Source organism: Salvia miltiorrhiza, chromosome 7, assembly GCF_028751815.1.
Source record: "Salvia miltiorrhiza cultivar Shanhuang (shh) chromosome 7, IMPLAD_Smil_shh, whole genome shotgun sequence".
In the NCBI taxonomy this organism is placed as follows: Eukaryota; Viridiplantae; Streptophyta; class Magnoliopsida; order Lamiales; family Lamiaceae; genus Salvia; species Salvia miltiorrhiza.
The window spans coordinates 53,003,422-53,023,946 of record NC_080393.1 but is presented as its reverse complement, the minus strand read 5'-3'; the positions used below and the strand labels follow the sequence as shown (position 1 = coordinate 53,023,946).

The 20,525-nt window shown below is 37.7% G+C and overlaps 2 long non-coding RNA genes across 2 annotated transcripts; both read right to left on the bottom strand.

Annotated features, from left to right (window-relative positions):
• Positions 1–1,554: 1,554 nt before the first annotated feature.
• On the bottom strand, positions 1,555–7,717 carry LOC130994790 (uncharacterized). Its single transcript, XR_009091937.1, has 2 exons — positions 2,363–7,717; positions 1,555–1,855 (listed from the first exon to the last, which is right to left on the bottom strand). It is a non-coding gene; the product is annotated as an uncharacterized LOC130994790 (long non-coding RNA).
• Positions 7,718–10,684: 2,967 nt separating this feature from the next.
• LOC130994789 (uncharacterized) lies at positions 10,685–13,345 on the bottom strand. The gene is made up of 2 exons (XR_009091936.1): positions 11,493–13,345; positions 10,685–10,985 (listed from the first exon to the last, which is right to left on the bottom strand). It is a non-coding gene; the product is annotated as an uncharacterized LOC130994789 (long non-coding RNA).
• Between the last annotated feature and the right edge of the window lie 7,180 nt (positions 13,346–20,525).

The window sequence follows — 20,525 nt, the reverse complement described above, 5'->3', positions numbered from 1 at the left end:
AGCTCCTCAACAGATTATCAATCTCGCCCTTGACCTTTATTACGAGAATATATGTACATATATAAGATATTTGCTCGAATAAAAATCCTCAAATGAGAATGTGTATTTAACTATGCATGATCCTTATGCATGAATTATTATTCTGAAATAATAATCAGGGAATTTCTATTGTTAATCCAAGCTATCGGATTTAAACAAAAGCTAAGTCTCGTCTCATGAAGCCGGATAATTAATAAAAATTAATCCGTTCTCTTAGGGTGTTCTAATCCGTCAATTAAATAAACCCCATTCCTCGTAGTCAATAGAAAATAAATAAATACTTCAACTTATTCGCTTTATAACCTCATAATTAATCGGGCTTAATAAATAGGAACAAGTAATGTTATAAGATTAAATAATTAAAAGGCTCAACATAAGGCAGCCTAATAATTAATTAAGTAGAAGTGGGCTTGAATAATTAACATGAGAGGCCCAATTGAAATAATTCATCAACTCAAGTAATTAAATAAATCTTGGCCCAAATAAATAAATAATTTGATTAGCTGGGCTCAATTAAATAAATCAAACGAGGCCCAACGAAGATAATATAACAGCCCAAATAAAATAGATGGTCTTCAATTTAAATAAATTCGGCCCAATGAAATAATGTAATAAAAGCCCATCTGAGTAAAATAAATAAATTCAGAGGCCCAATCAGTAATTAAAATCGGCCCATATAAATAAATTCAGAAGCCCAATTCATAATTTAAAATCGGCCCAAAATTAATAAATAATCCAGCCCAACTCAAGCCCACTGAAAATAAATAACAAAGCCCAATAAAATACTAACTAGAAGGCCCAAATCAATTAAATAACAAGCCCATTAAGCAAAGCCCAATTTTCATAAATAAGGAAAGAAGCCCAAATCCTTCTCCCCCAAACATCTCGGTTCTCTCTCTCTCATAATACACTTTCGCCTTTCTCTTTCTGAAGGAGCCGCTGCCCCCTTCTCCTCAAACTCGACGAGCGATCTTCTTTTTCTTCTCCGGCTGAAATCTGACCGGCTTCGCTTCTCCGGCTGTTTAGCCGTTGTCTGCCGACGCGTCGAATCCCGGCGTCGTCCTCCTTCTCCCTTTCTCACGCAAAACCCAGCCGAGTCCTACTCTAGAAATCGTCGCCGCCGTCTGGAGCTGCTACTGCTTCGCCTGGAGTCGCGGCCTGGAGTTGCTGCTGCTCGTTCGGTGGTCAGCGGCTCGTTGGAGGAGCGCCGCCGCCGGCCGCTGCTGTTGGCCGCTGCTGGTGGTCAGCCTTCTCCCTATCTCTCCCTCTCGATCCGGCCTCAGCCGAAGCGGGTGCCGCCGCCGCTGCCGTCCGTGGAAGACCGGCGAGCGCCTCCTCTTCCTTCCAAGGTCGATCTCTCATCTGATCTCTCTCAATTCAAAACCGGCCGCTCGGCCTCTCTCCTCTCACCGAGATTCTGTTCGGCCACCGACTGCTCCGGCCGGCGTTGTCACAGCCCGCAACCCTTAATGACAAATTTAGCCGGGGTTATGACTTGGGGTGAACAATAAGAAATGAAAATGGACAATTACTTAACATTAAGGTATATGAGAATGTCACTCATAGATAAGATGCTAGGATCATATATGATCATTTGGATACTTATAAAACATACACATGAAGGAGAACTGATTAAGGTGGGTTATCCAATAACACGTGTTCGCGTTCTTCATAACATAGAGTTATTCTAATCAAAGTGTTTTGCAGCGGAAAAACGTGTGAGATATACATATGAAGATGTATACTCAAGGTTACATTTCTTGAAATGTCAAAAGAACACCCGCTCAACATCATTCCATTCCATCAGCTGCTCAACCTGCACATTTAGAAATACATGCAGGGCTGAGTATAAAAATACTCAGTGGGCACATATGCCTACTATGAAATATAACATGCTTCGTAAAGATTTAAATTGTCATGCCATCATAAGTAGTACAGCAAGGGGTTTTTCGCTAAAAAGGCCCAAGCTTACTAAATTCAGTTGTGATTCTTAAAGTTCGACTGCAGTCTAAGTTCTCTTGTAATCTATCATATCTGGAACTGTGTGCCGGAGAGGTGGCCACCTCTCACGGTCACTTGACCGGCCAACCCGCTAGATGACTCACGGTCACTGGTGTACACTAGCCCTGGCAGGATAGCTATCAACTGCTCAAGACCCGAATTCGATTACATGATTAAAGTCACATCAGATAGATATCATACTGAAATTTAAACATTTTATGGCAAGACAATATTTGAAATAACTTCAATTAATTTAGTCATGAAATAACTTGCTTGAACGTAACATTTAAACTCATTTGATATATATGAAAGTAATGCCCACCTGATACGCTTAACGGTGTAGGAACTCTTGCTCACTTATCTATCATTGCTATTGTCACCTTCATAATAGCAAGATTCTAAAATAAGATTGGATAACTAGATAAGAAGAATTAGCTATAAATAACATCCCAATAAACTTTTAATCTTCTGCAGAGCTAGGGTTGAATCAACTAAACTAACCAATATACTAACTCTTATGAACTTTAAGAAAGTATAAACTAATATTCCTATCTTATAGGAATTCCTCTACTTGAGAAAGTTTAAAGTAAACAAATCCATTTCATAGAGATCAGTTTACAACTAACCATACATGTAAAACATAAAATCCCAAAGTAATTAATCATATAAACATAATTATATCCATCAACTATCATATTAACAAGCTTAGTAATCAATAATCCTTAATAGGTAATTAGAACAATAAAACCTTAATTTGAGTTTAGTAGTTTAGGATCTCCATTAACTACCAATCACAAGTTTAAGAAACATACCCATTTGAATCCTAACTTTGAAAAAATTATATAAAATCAACCACTTCAAAGAAAAATATAAACCTCACTTCTTTAGAAAGCTATTAACGTCTATATTTCTCAGAAATTTACAAAAACACAATATCTCAAGTGGATAAGAAGTTATATGACCAAAGACAGAATCTGCCGCTGAACTCTGCTGCTCCGTGCAGTACATTTCAGAAAATAGTTTGACATGTCTATTGATCTCGGATTTAGCTGAAATTTTGCAGAGAACGACTACACATGATGAAGTTATTACAGTAAAAATTTCAAGTTATTTGGACTACGAAAACATCATCAAAAGTACCCCGAAACATACTGCCCTGTCAAGCCGAAAACTGACAGCAAAGCCCCTTTGTTTCAACTTAACATATAATTCATACGTTTGTCAAATACAAACCATAGGAACTCAATTACATCATCTTACTACACATTAGCATGCTTTAGCTTGAAATTTAACTCATGTTTAACTCATCAACACAAAGCAAGCAAGTTATAACACAATTAATCACCACAACTTCTCCAATCAATACTAAAAGTAGTTCTTCCCTTATTCATAAATCAAAATTGGCTCAACACATAGTAACATGCCCAATATCCCCCAATTTTTATCACATAATCACATTCCACGCTCCCAAGAGTTCAATTACATAAGCATCAAATATTTAGCTATCTTACCTCAAGAATGCCCAAATTCACTTATGAACAAGCAAGGAGAGCCACAACTCCACTAGGGTTAACTAGTACACAACAACATCATTTGAATTTACCCCATAGAACATAAAGAGGAAGAAGGGCTTAGCTTTAGGTGATTAAGGGAAGGCAGCGGTCCCTGTTCCATGGGGGTGAGCCGTGGATCGACGCCGAGCGACGAGAAGATGGGAATTGCCAGGAACAGCAGCGGCGTAACTTTCGCTGCTAGAATCCAGAACACGGCGATGGCGATTAACGAGGAAGTGCAGCTAGGGCTCAGCCTAGAAGAAGACCCCACCCTCCCTTGAGTTGTAAAGAGAGAGAACCGAGGAGGGAGCAACGGTGGCGCGTCGATTCCCGGCCAAGAAAGACGCAGCATCATCGAACCAGAGCAACGGCAGCTTCCGCTTCGTCGGGAGAGATGAGACGTCGCGGCACGTCGAGCAAGCTCCGAGCAGTGGCGCTATTGGATAACCTCTTGTATAATTGGAGTGCCTCTTGAAATCAAAGAAATTAAAAAAAAACAAACTAAGGGTTTGGCAGAGGAAAGGGGACGACTTTGTTGGAAGAAAAGGAGGAGAAAATCTTCCTTCATAAGCTAACCTTGTAAATATCCCTTCACTATATAATATTAAAATAAGAAAGCTCATAGATAAATAATTAAATAATATTCGTCACTTCAATTAGTCGAGCAATAAGTCGACTAATAATATCTCATCTCATCTCAGTGATTCTACTTCTCTTTCTTCTTTTAAATAATAGAAAATAGAAAATAATATTAATAACATATACTGTAGTGAAAATACCGGGTGTTACATATATGTTGGAGGGGTTGGTGTAATAGTGTAGTGATTCGACTATTTATCGTGATCTAATTTCTCATAGTTCCTGTAATAATTCTCCAATTCTCGTTTAATAAATACTCGTCGTATTTATATAAATTAAATCCTCAATCTTGAGATTTAATACGTGAAAGTCGAAATTAATTCGCGACTTAATACTAAACACATATAGCGTGAAATAATAAAATTATTATTCACATAAGCTCAAGTTATAATTCTAACAATTCGATTTAAATAACACGATTTATGAAATCGGTTATAAATCTAAAATTTCTAATACTATTGATTAAATCAATCAACTGGTAATGCAAGGTCTCAAACGTGTAGCTAAACCAATAATTTAATTATTGGTTTGATTCATGATTGAATATTAAATCGCAGCTCTGTATCTCTTATACAGACTTTTGCTGAAATAATATTATCTGAATAAAATAGTCACAATAAATAATTAAAAGAATTTTATAACTAATGCACATGTTTAATCTAATATATATTTAAAAGAGCGGGGCATTACATACTACCCCCCTTAAAATAAATTTCGTCCCGAAATTTGCATACCTGGTATTCTAGCTTGTGATACTAGTCACTCGTTTCATTCATCTCTTTTGTAGCCTTTTCCATCCTGTGATGGTTCCACTACATGACGAGAACAATATTATTGCCTCGTAACACTTGAACATTGCAATCTAGTCACTAAACTGATTTCTCTTCATAACTTAAGCCCTGAGCTTGGACTATCTCATCGTTCTTAATCACATACTTTCTTAACTGCGAGACGTAATATTCAGTGTATACATCCACAATCCTCCACTAACCATTAGTGCACTATTCCTGACTTTCGTGAATCCTTTCGTTTTTCTTATTCTTGAGGCGAGACACATTTTCTCACCAATATCCATTTTCATTTCGTGCTTTCATAATCCTTTCTTGCAATTCACACTTAACTATTGATGCAACTACACAGCTTGATATTGTCTCCGGATGGTGAACAATTACTAAACCGAATAAGGCAATCACCAATCAGTACTTTATATTTAGTGGTGAAACATCTTATCTTAATTTCCAATTGATGGTACCATCATAATTCTTCACTAATTCGAATCGTCTCTGTTGTCTTACATTGAAATCTCTTTGCTCGAAAAAGCACTTCAAATTCTTGTCAGCTATAAGGACCTCACACTTAACTCCGTAGAGATAGTATCTCCAAATTTCCAACACGTGCACAACCACAACGAGTTCTAAGTCATAAGTCAAGTAATTCAACTTTGGGGCTAATGAGACATAGTGCTCAAGTTCTCTGAAGTTTAAAACAAATACTTGCTTCCTTTGAACATTCCTATTGATGGAGCTTTTGACACTTTAGCCGAAACAATCACCCTTCTAGTGTGATGTTGTTGGCTCTGAGGCTGGGTTGGATCTTAAGTCTTATTCTAAAGTTCTTTTTCTATTCTCAAATTTTCTGTTGTTTTCTTCATTCCATTTTCTTTCCTTCACCACATCTTGAGGTGGTGTATATCCAGATTGTGTCGGAGTCTTCCCATTCTCCCTTGGTAGCAGTGATTCGATGGTGAGAGTCTTGCTCGTTGGTTGCTCCTACGTAATATTTCTTTGGCTTGGTAGGGGAATTGAATATCTCATGACGCCATTCGTTTGCGAACTCCTTCACGCGTTTCTCATAAGTGTCCCCCACATTTGGAGCACGTCCTGACATTTTGTTGAAAACTCTATCATACTAGTTATCTGCCCTGGTTCTCCACTTGGGATTCCAGAAGTTGCTTTGTTTATACCGACTGTCAGTCAAAAGATAGGTTGATGCTTAGTGTATCTTTCTAACTGTGAGAATATCACCTTCTAGTACTTCGAGAACTGACAGCAACTAAGTCATTCTAGTCATTACTGTGCTTATCGTGGTAAAATAAGATCTTATTGTGACAACTACATAGTGTGAGTCTATACATTGGGATGACGCCCTACTCAGGATCAAAATCCTAATTGACAATCACCGAGATCTTAGTTATATGGGCTGACCAGACCCAGCACGATGAATCACTCAGTCAAATGGGAGCTTCGCCCCCAATCATGTCAACTTCTTATCTCTTATAAAGCTCTAAGTCAACTTCTAACTTAAAGCACTTACTAATAAGTACTTCATCATAAGTTACTGATACCATGAAAGTCCATTCTATGTTGTTCTAGCCAAGCTATCACGACTAACATCATAATTATAAGCAACATAAGTTCTTATGTGAAAAACTTAATCTCACCGCTATTGAAATAGCTCAAGTGAATCCTTAGTCTTAAAGCATTGCCTTTATGTTGTAACATCTCTATGTTAAACATTTCTATCTTACCAGTCTTTACTTAAATCGATCAAGCGGTGCTATCACGATTAACATTCTCAAAGCATTCTTGGGTGGTACTCAAACGGCTTGTAAGAGGACCCATCATTCTAATCGTATAGGCAGCTAGCCTAAAACGACAACATAAAGCTTTCTCATTCTTTCATACATACATACTTCTGTTTCTTTTGAAACCTTAACATATATGGACATTTAATGTCCCTTTCATGAAAACTTTGCTTATGCCGGAAAGATTCAAGGAATCTAACTCGACCATACATACATACATACAATGATTCGTTAAGGGCTCGGGTTGTCCCAAACACGAAATACATTCATTGAGTCGTTATGGGTTCGGGTAGTCCCAAACACGACAAAAAGCATTCACATAGCATCGTAAACATAAGGCGCACATTTTCTTGAAAAACTTTCATAACATCTGAAATACATATATGTATATTTTTGAAACTATTATTGTACCTTTGTTGCGGCAGTGTGACGGCGAGCTGAGGGTTACTGACATTCTTAGAAGTCTAGAGATACTATTCTAGACTCGACATCAAAAACTTATGATTATCAGAGACATGAAAGGAAACTTATGCTCTATCTCATATTTTATCTCCTTACTCAACTCTATATAAACTCTCCACTCATCTCAAATCCTTAAGTTCAAGGATAGGTTTCAAGAAAAATCATGGTTCTAAGTCTCGATTTGTCTCTCATATAAGGCTCTTCTAATCTCATTCAAACACATAGACAACACAATCACCTAAGGCCCATAAGAAAACACAATCAAACATTATCAAAACATGCTCTGTGTTTACACTGACTCAACTTCAAAATCTAACCTGTTCTGACTCCGACACTTCTTGGACTCGAGACTCATACCAAAAGAAAGGTCTTCGAGTCTAGTTTCATATAAAAAAAAGTAGAGTCAAAAACTCCAAGTATTGTAGGAAATATGACTGTTTTACTACAGTCTACCATATTCGGCAATTTTGAGCAATCGAAAACTTGGATTTTTACAAAAATAGTAAACGTTGTCAAACTGGGCTCAACTTTGGTGGATATCTAGCTAACACTATAAGGTTAATACCATAAAAATTTTGAAATCTAGATCACACAGGAAGCTACTGAAATGAATGACTCTTTCTCCTGTTCTCTGAAATTCTCGGTAGTAATGTGCAGTTTAGGTTTTGTATTTTATAAAAATAGTAAACGAAGTCCAAATGATTTAAAATTTTACCGGTGTGCTTAAGACTCATGTAGGGATTTGCTATAAAATTTTCAAAGCTATTAGACATCTAAAAACCATCGATCACAGTAGGTCAGTAGGCCTACGAAATTCATCAAAATCTCATCTCAAACTCTTAAATGCTCAACCCAACATCCCTTCAATGAAAACCAATCAAAGCTCATTTTAAACACATATAGCACTTGAAAACATTCAAGCACATTATAATACTCATCATACTCAATCTTGACTCTCTTCTTACATCATAACCTCAAATCTTAAGTAAAACATTTCAACGAACGCATCATTAAAATTCTCTTCTCATTTTCGTGCTCAAAATTACTCAAATACTCAAACATGATCTCATTCATCATATAAATCATTATACACATATAGATTCCCTTTTATCATGTAAACTAAACTCTAATGAAACTTCATGTATCATCATAAAACTCTTAATAAAACATGACAAACTTTCACATAATGGTCATAAAGCAATTAGACCTCATTTTATCAATCATCGACTTCTCAAAATATGAAAACTCAAAAACTCATACAAACTAAACTAAGTCAAAAAATTTCTTAGCCAACAAAAGACTTACTCAAACATAATTATACACTAATATCATGCTCAAATACATATATCTTAAGCCAAAATCACTTAAATAACACATAGGCAAAAAGTCCTGATTTTTATTAAAGTAAACTCTTTGAAATTTAATAAACACACATGATACCTTAATCCATTCATAGATCTATCAATCTTAGCTAATTAATCTCACATATAACCCATCAATTTACAAATTAGAGCATAGATACACATATCCCTAATTTTATTAAACTAACTCATATCAAAATCATCAATTGACATCATATACTCAATTTACTCCATCAATCATCATCATATACATCTCATGGACTCATCTTCATCATCTATTAATCATCTTAACCATTGACTCAAAAGTTCCCAATTTTGGGTAAACTAAACTCCATCGAACTTTCACATCTCAAGGCATATACTTCACACATAACATCATACAATCTAGATCTATAAAAATAAGAATCACTTACCCATGATTAAACAAAGATCAAAGTTTTCCTTTCTCACTCTTCAAACCAAACCCCACGGTCATCTTGAAATCTTCAAGAATTGAAAGGTGTTTATGTTGATTTGGTGGAGGATTTGATCTTGAGGTGAACTTGGAAGCTTTGGTGATTCATCTATGGTGATCTTTTGGAGCAAAATCGGAAGAGAGGGAGAGAAATTGAGAGTGGCTGAATGGTGAAGAAAATGAGGGAAATGAAGTGAATTTGTCTTGCTTAGGAAGGATGATTGGAGACCGAACACTATTCACCATTTAATACTTGTCCCCCCCTAAACCTACACACTAATCCCTTCCCTACATCTTCATACCACACGTCCACTTCAAGTAAGGCTAAGGAAATTAATCACAATGAGACACAATTATATGAAGCCATAGTTTGGGTAGTATACTATATCGGTAGACTAACACTTCTTGGTCTTATCAAACAAGGGGATCTATTATGACAACTCACGAGTTGCAAGGCTCAAACTCAACACAACATCAAAGCAAAGTGTTGTAGAAATTGTTCAAGAGAATCAAAAGAATGACCAGAGGGTATGAAATGATTAACTACTAGGTCGAAAAAAATGACCTCGAGTATGAACTCATCTGGCTTTTCAATCGAAAGTTGAAACACATGGATTTTCAACCCAAAAGACGTCTACTGAGATTTGGATCATGTGGACTGGCCAGGTCCAACATCATCACCTCCCAGTCGCACGGGAAACATCGTCCCGAACTTGGAGAGCCATAAACATACTATACATAGCATAACATAAGCTCATCATGACAACTAAACTTATCTTAAGGTTCCCTATCCTATTGACCTCAAACCCCAAACCTCTCTTAAGACATATACACACAGACATACGTACACAGGCGAAACACACTATTCTTAAAATCTATCGTATAGCAAAAGTCGATTCGATGTTCCGTCGCACTTGAACATTCGAACATAGAGACTATGGTTCAACCTTTGATGCAACGTTTACCTTGAATTCGTCGCGTATCGTCATTCTGTGCTTTTCCTTTACCTCGTACATATCTTTTCATTCCTCTTTGTAGTTCAAAAGAATCATTGTTTTCTTGAGGGAGCTGAAATGCTCTAAGTTCTCTTTCATTCTTCTACATCATCACCTTAAGAATCTAGATTGTAGAGATATCCTACTAACCTAGTAGTCTATGTTCTTTTTGAAATTGTAATCATGCAACTTATAGCAATCTATGTTCTCTGGGAAAACATATGTCAATTTTTCTATTATTCGTCTGATCATAACATCATAGATTGCGAAAATATGCCATGAAAGGCAAAACATTCAACATTTCATCATAGCATGCTCTTTACATAAACATATTCATAAAACATCTTAGAACAATAACATCTTTAACACGTTGAACTACAGTTACCTTCTTTCCTTGATTGAGCACGATGCAATGGAGTGTTGAGCGGTGCCGTATAAACCCATGTAAGTCTAAAGAATCAAACTAGACTCGACTCTTTTAGAATAAGGTTTCTAGGGCCAGAGCGAACGAACCGCTCTGATACCATTCTGTCACAGCCCGCAACCCTTAATGACAAATTTAGCCGGGGTTATGACTTGGGGTGAACAATAAGAAATGAAAATGGACAATTACTTAACATTAAGGTATATGAGAATGTCACTCATAGATAAGATGCTAGGATCATATATGATCATTTGGATACTTATAAAACATACACATGAAGGAGAACTGATTAAGGTGGGTTATCCAATAACACGTGTTCGCGTTCTTCATAACATAGAGTTATTCTAATCAAAGTGTTTTGCAGCGGAAAAACGTGTGAGATATACATATGAAGATGTATACTCAAGGTTACATTTCTTGAAATGTCAAAAGAACACCCGCTCAACATCATTCCATTCCATCAGCTGCTCAACCTGCACATTTAGAAATACATGCAGGGCTGAGTATAAAAATACTCAGTGGGCACATATGCCTACTATGAAATATAACATGCTTCGTAAAGATTTAAATTGTCATGCCATCATAAGTAGTACAGCAAGGGGTTTTTCGCTAAAAAGGCCCAAGCTTACTAAATTCAGTTGTGATTCTTAAAGTTCGACTGCAGTCTAAGTTCTCTTGTAATCTATCATATCTGGAACTGTGTGCCGGAGAGGTGGCCACCTCTCACGGTCACTTGACCGGCCAACCCGCTAGATGACTCACGGTCACTGGTGTACACTAGCCCTGGCAGGATAGCTATCAACTGCTCAAGACCCGAATTCGATTACATGATTAAAGTCACATCAGATAGATATCATACTGAAATTTAAACATTTTATGGCAAGACAATATTTGAAATAACTTCAATTAATTTAGTCATGAAATAACTTGCTTGAACGTAACATTTAAACTCATTTGATATATATGAAAGTAATGCCCACCTGATACGCTTAACGGTGTAGGAACTCTTGCTCACTTATCTATCATTGCTATTGTCACCTTCATAATAGCAAGATTCTAAAATAAGATTGGATAACTAGATAAGAAGAATTAGCTATAAATAACATCCCAATAAACTTTTAATCTTCTGCAGAGCTAGGGTTGAATCAACTAAACTAACCAATATACTAACTCTTATGAACTTTAAGAAAGTATAAACTAATATTCCTATCTTATAGGAATTCCTCTACTTGAGAAAGTTTAAAGTAAACAAATCCATTTCATAGAGATCAGTTTACAACTAACCATACATGTAAAACATAAAATCCCAAAGTAATTAATCATATAAACATAATTATATCCATCAACTATCATATTAACAAGCTTAGTAATCAATAATCCTTAATAGGTAATTAGAACAATAAAACCTTAATTTGAGTTTAGTAGTTTAGGATCTCCATTAACTACCAATCACAAGTTTAAGAAACATACCCATTTGAATCCTAACTTTGAAAAAATTATATAAAATCAACCACTTCAAAGAAAAATATAAACCTCACTTCTTTAGAAAGCTATTAACGTCTATATTTCTCAGAAATTTACAAAAACACAATATCTCAAGTGGATAAGAAGTTATATGACCAAAGACAGAATCTGCCGCTGAACTCTGCTGCTCCGTGCAGTACATTTCAGAAAATAGTTTGACATGTCTATTGATCTCGGATTTAGCTGAAATTTTGCAGAGAACGACTACACATGATGAAGTTATTACAGTAAAAATTTCAAGTTATTTGGACTACGAAAACATCATCAAAAGTACCCCGAAACATACTGCCCTGTCAAGCCGAAAACTGACAGCAAAGCCCCTTTGTTTCAACTTAACATATAATTCATACGTTTGTCAAATACAAACCATAGGAACTCAATTACATCATCTTACTACACATTAGCATGCTTTAGCTTGAAATTTAACTCATGTTTAACTCATCAACACAAAGCAAGCAAGTTATAACACAATTAATCACCACAACTTCTCCAATCAATACTAAAAGTAGTTCTTCCCTTATTCATAAATCAAAATTGGCTCAACACATAGTAACATGCCCAATATCCCCCAATTTTTATCACATAATCACATTCCACGCTCCCAAGAGTTCAATTACATAAGCATCAAATATTTAGCTATCTTACCTCAAGAATGCCCAAATTCACTTATGAACAAGCAAGGAGAGCCACAACTCCACTAGGGTTAACTAGTACACAACAACATCATTTGAATTTACCCCATAGAACATAAAGAGGAAGAAGGGCTTAGCTTTAGGTGATTAAGGGAAGGCAGCGGTCCCTGTTCCATGGGGGTGAGCCGTGGATCGACGCCGAGCGACGAGAAGATGGGAATTGCCAGGAACAGCAGCGGCGTAACTTTCGCTGCTAGAATCCAGAACACGGCGATGGCGATTAACGAGGAAGTGCAGCTAGGGCTCAGCCTAGAAGAAGACCCCACCCTCCCTTGAGTTGTAAAGAGAGAGAACCGAGGAGGGAGCAACGGTGGCGCGTCGATTCCCGGCCAAGAAAGACGCAGCATCATCGAACCAGAGCAACGGCAGCTTCCGCTTCGTCGGGAGAGATGAGACGTCGCGGCACGTCGAGCAAGCTCCGAGCAGTGGCGCTATTGGATAACCTCTTGTATAATTGGAGTGCCTCTTGAAATCAAAGAAATTAAAAAAAAACAAACTAAGGGTTTGGCAGAGGAAAGGGGACGACTTTGTTGGAAGAAAAGGAGGAGAAAATCTTCCTTCATAAGCTAACCTTGTAAATATCCCTTCACTATATAATATTAAAATAAGAAAGCTCATAGATAAATAATTAAATAATATTCATCACTTCAATTAGTCGAGCAATAAGTCGACTAATAATATCTCATCTCATCTCAGTGATTCTACTTCTCTTTCTTCTTTTAAATAATAGAAAATAGAAAATAATATTAATAACATATACTGTAGTGAAAATACCGGGTGTTACATATATGTTGGAGGGGTTGGTGTAATAGTGTAGTGATTCGACTATTTATCGTGATCTAATTTCTCATAGTTCCTGTAATAATTCTCCAATTCTCGTTTAATAAATACTCGTCGTATTTATATAAATTAAATCCTCAATCTTGAGATTTAATACGTGAAAGTCGAAATTAATTCGCGACTTAATACTAAACACATATAGCGTGAAATAATAAAATTATTATTCACATAAGCTCAAGTTATAATTCTAACAATTCGATTTAAATAACACGATTTATGAAATCGGTTATAAATCTAAAATTTCTAATACTATTGATTAAATCAATCAACTGGTAATGCAAGGTCTCAAACGTGTAGCTAAACCAATAATTTAATTATTGGTTTGATTCATGATTGAATATTAAATCGCAGCTCTGTATCTCTTATACAGACTTTTGCTGAAATAATATTATCTGAATAAAATAGTCACAATAAATAATTAAAAGAATTTTATAACTAATGCACATGTTTAATCTAATATATATTTAAAAGAGCGGGGCATTACAGGCGTCGTGGCTATTCTGATGCAGGCGAGACGACGAGTGTTCGCCGCCTTCTCCCTCCGTTCCAGCAGTTGGGTTTCAGCAGATGCTTGGGCAGTCGGCCCTTCCCCATCTAAAAGCTAAGTCTAATCTCTCTCTCCAATCCATTTACTAATCTAGTTTCTGTGAGTTCTTGTGATTGTTACTCTGGAGTGTAGTGAAAGTGAAGCATGTAAAATCTTCTGTTGTAAAGTATTTCCCTATTGTACAGCATATCTTGACTATATCGTGTAGATGATTATGCTAAGCATGGATGTGAACTGAATTGAATATTCAAGATAGTAGAATACCTTGAATGTTTTCGAGCTGATGGGTGGCTGTTGAAGTTCGAATAGCTTGTGAAATGACTGAAATGAATTGGTCTTCTGTTAATGCAGGTGAACTTGATGAAAAAAAAAAAAAATGAATATTGAGGCCAAGCCTTACCCTGAGATCTTAGCAGAATGAATTGAGACTGCTCTTCGATATTTTTCGGTGAAGTGAAGTGAGATTGAGAGCTGTTTGTTGGCTGGGTTTGATACTAATAGTTCATTGGCGCATACATGAGTGTGGTGGGGGAAAAAAAAAAAGTGTAGTGGTGGGGGAGGTAGGAGTAAGTGGAATTGGAAGGAATTGGAGGCTGCTGGTGTGCCACACATTTCATATCTCTATCTTTTCCTCCCTTGTTAGCAGGTAGTGAGTAGGAAATAGGAAGTGAGTGATAATTGCACTAGCTATGTAGTAAGAGTAAAAGTTGTATTGTAACTAGGAACAAATCCTTATGACTTGTATTCTTTATGCATCTGTAATATGAATCGTGTGCTCGTATCTGCTTGATACTGTTTATTTACATAAATCTCGTATTTCGACATGTGATTTCTCGCTAAAATCGATAGGTTATAAAATGAATCTAAATTAAATCCGTAGATTTAATTCGTTCGTTGTTCTAATATTTAAATTAAATCCGCAGATTTAATTACTCACTAGTCGGAAATAATCCACGACTTAAGTAATTATATATATAAAAAAAATAAAATCTAGTTCCATCTTGCTTAAATAAATAACGTGACTTTGCTAAGTCAGTTATAACTCTGAAATAATATCATTGGCTGCTTAATAATTCTTATCGCGGTTTCTCACATGAAATAAAATAATAACTCTGCTTCAAGTACTATATAACTCAAAGTCATAAGTCGAAATTAATAAAAATCAACACTGAAAGATGCAATAATTAATTATTGCATTACTGATTTTAATAATTTAAAAGAGCGGGTTACTACATACTACCCCTCTTAATAAAAATTTCGTCCCGAAATTTGCATATCTCTGCTAAAACAGCTCGGGGTATTTCTCCTTCATCTTGTCTTCAAGCTCCCACGTGGCTTCCTCTTGTCCGTGGTGTCTCCATAAGACTTTCACTGATGTGATTGCCTTATTTCTGAGTTGTTGCACTTTTCTATCCAGAATGGCTCCGGGTCTTTCTTCATAGCTCAAATCTGGGCTAAGAATCATCTATTCTTGGTGGATTACGTGCTTTGGATCGAAAACGTATTTTCTGAGTTGTGACACATGGAAGACATTGTGAACGTTTCCAAGGCTTGGCGGTAACGCCAATCCTGTAGGATACTGGATCTATCCTCTCGAGGATTTCATATGGTCCTAAAAATCGGGGCCTAAGCTTTTCCTTGACACCAAACCTAGTTATCCCTTTGGAGGGGGATACTTTTAGGAAGACCTTATCTCCTATTTTAAACTGTAACTCGGTTCGGCGTGCATCGGCGTAAGATTTCTGTCTATCTTGCGCTTCCTTTGTTCAGCCACTAATCTGGCGGACTATCTCAATCATCTCACTGACCGCGTCTGGTCCTAAAATTTTCCTTTCACCCACTTCATCCCAATAAAGCGGTGATCTACATTTTTTTCCATACAATGTCTCATATGGTGCCATATCGATGGTCGCCTGGTAACTGTTATTATAGGCAAATTCAATCAACGGCAGCACTGCTTCCCAACTTCCACCCCTGTCTAACACCACTGTTCTCAACATATCTTCGAGGGTCTGAATTGTCCTTTCAGACTGCCCGTCTGTCTGCGGGTGGAAGGCGGTGCTAAAATTCAGTCTCGTCCTAACTCCTTCTGTAAGCTCATCCAAAATCTAGATGTGAACTTCGAGTCTCGTTCTGATGTGATTAACACGGGTACACCGTGTAAGCGTACAATCTCCCTGACATACAACTGGGCTAGCTTATCTGCTCCGTATGTGATTGATATTGGTATAAAATGGCACACTTCGTGAGTCGATTCACTATTACCCAAATTGCAGTGTTTCCTTTATTTGTTCTGGGCAAACTAGTCACGAAATCCATTGCAATGTGTTCCCACTTCCATTCCGGAATTTCTAAAGGTTGCAACTTTCCATATGGCCTTTGGTGTAAAGCCTTCACTTGCTGGCATGCTAGGCATCTCTCTACAAATGATGCTATGTCTCGTTTCATGCCTTCCCACCAAAAACACTTCTTCAAATCTTGGTACATCTTAGTATTGCCTGTGTGGGCAGTATAAGGGGTATCGTGAGCTTCACTCATGATTTTATCTTTAAGCTCCTCGTTAAGGGAAATACATATTCTTTCCTCAAAGAAGATAGCATTATCCGATGCTTCTCGATAACCCTTGAGGTCTCCTTTTTTTATCGCTTCTCGTAGCTTCTCCATTTTCTCGTCCTTTCTTTGTGCTTCTAATATCATTTTCCTCAAGTTGGGTATCGTTGCAACAACGCTTGCTATCGTTCCTGGTGGTTTAACCATTTCTATACTCATTTTTCCAAACTCCTTGATGAGCTCATTCTTTTGGGTGACGAGACATCCCAACCTAGATTGAATCTTATGGCTCAATGCATCAGCTACTACATTGGCCTTACCCGGGTGGTAGTTAATACCGCAGTCATAATCCTTTACTAGTTCGAGCCACCTCCTTTGTCTCATGTTAAGGTCCTTTTGCTAGAAAAAATACTTCAGGCTTGTGTGGTCTGTGAATATCTCACACCTAACTCCATATAGGTGATGTCTCCAAATCTTCAGTGCGTGCACCACTGCAGTTAGCTCCAGATCATGAGTCGGGTAATTCAGTTCATGTGGCTTAAGCTGCCGTAACGCGTATGCTATCACTTTTCCTTCTTGCATCATTACACATCCGAGTCCATTCTTGGACGCGTCCGTGTAGATCACATATTCCTTGTCGGCTGTTGGGACTGCTAACACTGGCGCAGTAGTCAACTTCTCTTTAAGTTCTTGAAAATTCTTCTCGCACTCTTCTGTTCAAGAAAACTTTATCCCTTTTCTGAGTAATTGCGTCATTGGTCTTGCGATTTTGGAAAATCCTTCTATGAATCTTCGATAGTAACATGCCAATCCTAAGAAACTTCTTATCTCATTAGGGTTAGTAGGCTATCTCCACTCTCGCACTGCTTGTACTTTTTCAGGGTCCACCTTGATCCCTTCCGATGACACAATATGCCCTAAAAACGTGACTTCGTTGAGCCAAAACTCGTACTTGCTGAATTCGGCATAAAGGCGCTCCGTCCTCAATGTTTCTAGGACAATCCTCAGATGTTCCTCATGGTCCTTCTCGTTCTTCGAGTATATCAAGATGTCATCTATGAATACTAAGACAAATTTGTCTAATTATGGATGGAAAATTCGATTCACGAGGTCAATGAATACGGCTGGTGCGTTGGTTAGCCCGAATGGCACAACTACAAATTCGTAGTGGCCATACCTAGTTCGAAACACCGTCTTAGGTACGTTTTCTGGTCGAATCTTCAGCTGGTGATAACCAGACCGCAAATCAATCTTCGAGAACACGCTTGCTCCCTTGAGCTGGTCGAAGAGGTCATCTATCCTTGGCAAAGGATATTTGTTCTTGAGTGTTACTTTGTTTAGTTCTCTATAGTCTATGCACATTCGCAATGTGCCATCCTTTTTCTTCACGAAAAGTACGGGTGCGCCCCAAGGTGATACACTTGGCCTAATGAATCCAAGATCCAAAAGTTCTTGAAGTTGTATCTTGAGTTCTTCCAACTCTTTAGGAGCCATCCGGTACGGTGCCTTTGAAATGGAAGTTGCCCCAGGCTCCAAATCAATGGTAAACTCAATTGGTCTATCCGGTGGCGGCCCTGGCAGAATCTATGGAAATACATCTGAAAAGTCCCGTACAATTGCTACATCTTCTATGCTCCTTTCGGTTCCCGATTCTCCGTGTAAATACATGAGGTAGGCTGGGTGTCCTTTATTCATCATTCTCGTTGCTTGCAGAGCGGAGATGATCATTTTTCTTCTCCCCATGCTAATTCCGTGGAAATGTGACGACTCCCTTCCTGGTGGTCGAAAAGAAATTTAACTTTCATTGCAAATGATGGTGGCATAGTTCTCAACTAGCCATTCCATTCCTAAAATTATGTATATGTCTCTCATCGGCATAACATATGCGTTGTTCACTCCAACTTGAATAATTTTTTTATGCTCAGCTCCAAATTCAAGCACACATGTGCTATTATTGTTGTTGTTGCTATCGTTGGCGTGGTTACTACTCTTGGTATGGTTGGGCAAAGCTTGGATTGCTCAAATGCAGAGTCTGAACAGGCGAGTTTAGCCTGAGACCCTCCCTTTGTTACTTATTCGGGTAACGATTTGTATAATGTTCATTCCAGTTGCTATGCAACAACTTTCATTACCAGTCCTGGAGAGTTTCCCATGGTTCTTGTTCCACTTTGGGCAGGGTGGAGTCCCATACTTGTTATCCCCCATCTGTTTTGAGGTGTCATAGCCACGTTGTTGGGACGTCTGCCCCTGCCATGGCCCTTTTTCTTAGCTTGGCCAAGGTTACTATATCCCATTCTCTTTTTCTTTCTCAAAAGTTTTGAGCCCGAGTCTGTGGAGGTGCAGACGTAGGCGCAGTTGCTGGTCTCTCTCCCAATATTGTTGCCTCAATGCCTAACGCTTTGCTAAGCGACTCCACGTAAGACGATCCACCATGGCTTGCCAAAGCCATTCTAATCTCGTGCCTCAGTCCGATACAGAATTCTTTTAACCATCTTTTCATATGTGTCTACTTGCTCTAGCGCATAACTTGACGTATCACAGAACATCATGTCGTATGGAGTAATTTTTGTTCTTCCCTGCTTCGGATTGTAAAATTCCATTTCTTTTCTTTTTGCAATAGCTTTTGGGTGTATACTTGTCATATATTCCAGTCTTAAACTATTCCCACGTTAAATTCCCTAACTGCTCAGGTGTCATTGTCTTCCTCCTTGCTTCCTACCATAAGTCAGTTGAAAGGATACGCGAGACGTTCCTGTGTAAGAAATTGAAGATGCGCTCACTAGCTTCTCAGCCTTCGTAGGATCTCCTATCTTATCGAAGACAAGTGGGTTTTCTCGTAGAAATAATTATTCTATTCTACATTTTTGTTGTGTGGTTAGTGGGGCTTGTTCTGGCCCCGGTACTGGGCCTTTTCCATTATCTCGGGGAATTTTTTTTTTTTCCTCTCGGACACCCTCATTTGGTGGCATACTGATGAGTTGACATATAGTCATTAACGCATTATAAAACATACAGATGTATATCATCACTTCTGTAAATTGTTTCTTGATTCTCAAATCTTGATCGGACTCTTTCTCATGCAAGCATATAAGTAACACGTGGCAGAAGTGACTTGCCGCAAAAGACCAAATAGGTTGCTGAATAGACATAGGAAATTTACATCAATAAAGACTATTTCATTAACATTTGGATATAGATCTATTCATCTATTCAAGTACTACACGTGGTGGACTGGTTGTCTAGCAGTTATCACAAAAGAACTTAGTCACATTACGCCCTGTGGACCAGCGTTTCAGTACTAGTACTAGTCAAACAACTAAGCCAGCATAAGGGCATAAAAAGCATCAGAACAATCAACGTTTCGAAAAAAACACAAATAACGTTCTACTAAATCCATAAGAGATGGTCTAGTTGGATCACGTGCTTGACCCTTCGGTCGAGGCATACGTGCTAGATGGATTTAATCTGGTGAATACTTGTTTGTCTTTAGGTCACCGGAAATCTACTAACAACTAATAAACCACAATGATTTAAGTCACAAAAGACAATTTGGCAAAATGTTTCAACAATTTTGTCAAACAATTGAAAATGAATGACCTTAGGGTAGAAATGAGTTGACTAAAAGATCGAAACGAAATGACCTAATAATCTGAACCCGCTTGGTTTTTCAGATGAAAGTTTAAATATATAGGTTTAGAGACCCATATATGACGACTACTGATATGTTGGTCATGTGGACTGGCCAGGTCCAACACAATTATTTCTCAGTCACACGGAATTACTTTTCCGAACTTGGTAACTCTTTGTTTATTGGGCTGCAAAAAGTACTTCTGGTCTGAGATCTCTATTTTTTTTTTTTT